Source organism: Cherax quadricarinatus, chromosome 10 (genome assembly GCF_038502225.1).
Source record: "Cherax quadricarinatus isolate ZL_2023a chromosome 10, ASM3850222v1, whole genome shotgun sequence".
In the NCBI taxonomy this organism is placed as follows: Eukaryota; Metazoa; Arthropoda; class Malacostraca; order Decapoda; family Parastacidae; genus Cherax; species Cherax quadricarinatus.
This window is the reverse complement of record NC_091301.1, coordinates 12,760,241-12,765,240: the sequence shown is the minus strand read 5'-3', so window position 1 is coordinate 12,765,240 and position 5,000 is coordinate 12,760,241. Positions and strand designations below refer to the sequence as shown.

General features: G+C 45.7%; 1 protein-coding gene across 3 annotated transcripts in view; it reads right to left on the bottom strand.

The window, feature by feature from the left end:
• LOC128687952 (microtubule-associated protein 9) overlaps positions 1-5,000 on the bottom strand; it is an 82,023-nt gene that overhangs the window by 16,869 nt on the left and 60,154 nt on the right. The window lies entirely within an intron of this gene.

The following is a 5,000-nucleotide window of genomic DNA, read 5'->3' as shown; positions in this document are numbered from 1 at the left end:
CCGACAAGTGGATGAATAAGACACATGCGAAACACTTGGGTATGTTTACTGACCATGAATAAAACATATGTGCAATACTTGAGTGTATTTACTGCTGAGACGTGTCGCCTGCACGACAGGCTTCTTGAGTTGAATACAGGAAAATACAACACTGGAGACTGAAGAAGTTTTGACGACGTGATTAGTCCGTCACCCTCGGCAGGAGGTGGTCAGTCCCTCAAGCCTCACGCATAGCCATCAGGTCAATTAAGATACCCAGGTGCTGCACCTGTGTCTTATTCGTTATCAGCGGTCTCTTTATTTCAGTATTTCTCTTTATGCAGCTGTAAAGTAGCTGCTTATTTTTTCCTTCTGGTCTGAGTGTTTCACTGTTCTTGTGTCAAAGAGCATTTCATTTCTTTCCATTCACGTTCCTGAATATAAGTCTCTTCGAATGCGTATATTTTCTTCATTTTCTCAGTTTTACTTTCCACCAGGTCGGTGGTACGTATATCAGCACAGTGATCGCTTGCTCAAAGACGCACACACACAGGGTAAGTATTTCTCTTCGACTACGTTTTGGCCCCCTCACTGGACGAAACGTCGGTAAATATGAGACTTACTGTATTCATGTGCAACTGATTCGCTACGTATAAGCTGTTATCATGTATTCTGCACGATGCCTTGAACTAGTTCAAGAAGAGTGTCAAAAGGTGTCTGATGAATGTAGCTACAGGAAGGGAGGGGAATGATTTTCTATTTTTTAGCTAACATACGTGTAAATTTGACCTTATTCCTAGTAATGACCCTCGTATTGTAGATAGTCTTAATGACCCTCGTGTAATAGATAGTCTTAATACTATGATAATAAGATGTTATCTCCATTATAGAATAATAAGATATTATCACCTTTATTTTATAATAATAATAATAATAAGGAAAAAGGACCACAATGGAAATAAGTCACTCTGACTTTTTTGGGTTATCCCAGGTTCTCTACACATATGCTGCTATATATGATAATCTATGTAACTGTATTTGTGTACACCTGAATAAACTGACTTAACTAGCAAGGTCGTCCGTTAAAGCCGTTAATACTACTGGACTGAGCCTCAGCATGTGAACCAGCTGTGTAATCGCAGAAAATTTCCCAATCTGAAATGGACATTTCTTCGAATTTCAATCCAGTTTTTTTATTAGAAATTATATTGCTTTCTTCCCCCTCCCCCTCCCCCCTCCCCCTCCCCCTCCCCCCTCCCCCTCCCCCCCTCCTCCCCCCCCCTCCCCCCTCCCCCCTGTTCTCTCGGGCAACATCCCCCTGGAAAATCACATTCGTAATTATGTCAGTTAGCAAGACTTCCGAAATTGTTATTAAAGAGGTTTTCTTTTTTTTCCTTTTACTTTTTTCTATAAATTCTTGAGGATTTAAGTGGGAATATTGTGTGTGTGTGTGTGTGTGTGTGTGTGTGTGTGTGTGTGTGTGTGTGTGTGTGTGTGTGTGTGTGTGTGTGTGTGTGTGTGTGTGTGTGTGTGTGTGTGTGTGTGTGTGTGTGTGTGTACTCACCTATTTGTACTCACCGATTTGTGGTTGCAGGGGTCGATTCATAGCTCCTGGCCCCGCCTCTTCGCTGATTGCTACTAGGTCCTCTCTCTCCCTGCTCCATGAGCTTTATCATACCTCGCCTTAAAACTATGTATGGTTCCCGCCTCCACTACGTCACTTTCTAGGCTATTCCACGGCTTGACTACTCTATGACTGAAGAAATACTTCCTAACATCCTTTTGATTCATCTGAGTCTTCAACTTCCAATTGTAACCTCTTGTGTCTGTGTCCCTTCTCTGGAACATCCCGTCTTTGTCCACCTTGTCTATTCCGCGCAGTATTTTATATGTCGTTATCATGTCTCCCCTGACCCTCCTGTCCTCCAGTGTCGTCAGGCCGATTTCCCTCAATCTTTCTTAGTAGGACAATCCCCGTAGCTCTGGGACTAGTCTTGTTGCAAACCTTTGCACTTTCTCTAATTTCTTGACATGCTTGACTAGGTGTGGATTCCAAACTGGTGTTGCATACTCCAGTATGGGCCTGACGTAAATGGTATACAGAGTCTCAAACGAATCATACCTCCTTACTGAGGTATCGGAACGCTATCCGTAGGTTTGCCAGGCGCCCGTATGCTGCAGCAGTTATCTGATTGATGTGCGCCTCAGGAGATATGCTCGGTGTTATACTCACCCCCAGATCTTTTTCCTTGAGTGAGGTTTGCAGTCTTTGGCCATCTAAATTATATTGTGTCTGCGGTCTTCTTTGCCCTTCTCCAATCTTCATGACTTTGCATTTGGCAGGGTTAAACTCAAGGAGCCAGTTGCTGGACCAGGCTTGTAGCCTGTCCAGGCCTCTTTGTAGTCCTGCCTGATCCTCATCCGATTTGATTCTTCTCGTTAACTTCACATCATCTGCAAACAAGGACACTTCTGAGTCTATCCCTTCCGTTATGTCGTTCACATATACCAAGAACAGCACAGGTCCTAGGACTGACCCCTGTGGAACCCCGCTTGTCACAGGCGCCCACTCTGACACCTCGTCACGTACCATGACTCGTTGGTGCCTCCCTGTCAGGTATTCCCTGATCCATTGCAGTGCCTTTCCGGTTATGTGTGCCTGATCCTCTAGCTTTTGCAGTAACCTCTTGTGAGGAACTGTGTCGAAGGCCTTCTTGCAGTCCAAAAGAATGCAGTCGATCCACCCCTCTCTCTCTTGTCTTACTTCTGTCACCTTGTCATAAAACTCTAGTAGGTTTGTGACACAGGATTTGCCTTCCATGAATCCGTGCTGGTTGGCATTTATACTCTTGTTTCGTTCCAGGTGCTCCACCACTCTCCTCCTGATAATCTTCTCCATAACTTTGCATACTATACACGTCAATGACACAGGTCTATAGTTTAGTGCCTCTTTTCTGTCTCCTTTTTTAAAATGGGAACTACATTTGCCGTCTTCCATACCTCAGGTAGTTGCCCAGTTTCCAGGGACGTGTTGAAGATTGTGGTAAGTGGCACGCACAACATATCTGCTCCCTCTCTAAGGACCCACGGGGAGATGTTGTCCGGTCCCATTGCCTTTGAGGTATCGATGTCCCTTAGCAGTTTCTTCACCTCCTCCTCATCTGTATGTATGTCGTCCAACACTTGTTGGTGTATTCCTTGCTGGTGTCCCCATCTGGTCTGTTCCCCCAGAGGCCTTCCTGTCTCTACTGTAAATACTTCCTTAAATCTCGTGTTGAGCTCCTCACATACCTCTTGATCGTTTCTTGTGAGTTCTCCACCTTCTTTCCTCAGCCTTATCACCTGGTCCTTGACTGTTGTCTTCCTCCTAATGTGGCTATACAGCAGTTTCGGGTGAGATTTGACTTTCGATGCTATGTCGTTTTCATACTGTCGCTGGGCCTCCCTCCTTATCTGTGTATACTCGTTTCTGGCTCTTCTACTAATCTCCTTGTTTTCCTGGGTCCTATGCCTCCTGTACCTTTTCCATTCTCTGTTGCACTTAGTTTTTGCCTCCCTACACCTTCGGGTAAACCAAGGACTCGTTTTGGTCTTCCTATTATTTCTGTTTCCCTTGGGAACAAACCTTTCCTCTGCCTCCTTGCACTTTGTTGCCACATATTCCATCATCTCGTTTACTGATTTTCCTACCATTTCTCTGTCCTACTGAACCTCCTGCAGGAAGTTTCTCATACCTGTGTAGTCCCCCCTTTTAGAGTTTGGCCTGTCCCCTTCAGTTCCTGTTACCTTCTCCACTTGTAACTCTACTATATAATCAAAACTCAGAACCAAGTGATCGCTAGTTCCAAGGGGCCTCTCGTAAGTGATGTCCTCAATGTCTGAACTGCTCAGGGTGAACACAAGATCCAGTCTTGCTGGCTCATCCTCCCCTCTCTCTCTGGTAGTGTCCCTGACATGTTGATGCATGAGGTTTTCAAGTACCACATCCATCATCTTGGCTCTCCATGTTTCGGGACCCCCATGTGGCTCCAGGTTTTCCCAGTCGATCTCCCTGTGGTTGAAATCGCCCATTACCAGTAACTTTGCTCTGCTCGAGTGAGCTCTTCTTGCCACCTCAGCCAGTGTGTCCACCATCACCCTGTTGTTTTCTTCGTACTCCTCTCTTGGCCTCCTGCAGTTCTGTGGTGGGTTATACATCACTCCAATGACTACTTTATGTTCTCCAGACTAAACTGTACCTACAATGTAGTCTCTTTCTCCAATCATGTCCATGCCTTCCATTTCCTCAAATCCCCATCGGTGTTTTATGAGCAGTGCAACCCCTCCTCCTCCTCTACTCCTTCTATCTTTCCTCAGGATCTGATATCCCGTTGGGAAGATTGTGTCTGTTATTGTCTCAGCGAGTTTTGTTTCTGTGACTGCTATGATGTCTGGGGATTTCTCACTGATTCTTTCGTTCCACTCCTCATGTTTATTCGTTATTCCATCCGCGTTTGTGTACCAAACTTTCAGTTTCTTTTCTATCATTGTGGTCATGCAAGAATATTGGGGTTGGGGGAGCGAGAGCCTTGGTGGGGGCCTATATGGGGCTGTGGTGTAGGTGGGGTTTGTGATGATGGGGGTGGGGTCAGAATGCCCATAAGGGACAGCTGTTGGGGTGAGGTTTGTGATATGGGGGTTGGTGGCAGAGGGAACAGTGAGTGGGTTGTAGTATAGGTTGCTCAGTTGCGTTGGGAATGTCGTGGTTGGAGTCTTTTGGTGGGAGATTCTGTGGGGTGTGTTTGCCCTTCCTCCTGTGTCTGGGTCCTGCTCATCTTCGTCATTGCCTCTCGTTCCTCCTTGCGTCTCTGTATCCTCTCTTTCAGTAGTATAGTCCTTTCTTCTTGTGTTCTGTCGCGGTCGAGGTATACTCTCTGGTACCCCTGTTTATCCCTCAGTCTCGCTTTCTCTTGCAGAATCCAGGTTCGAACTGATTCTTCCTTGAAAATTACTTTGACAGGCCATATCCTTCCACTCGCAAA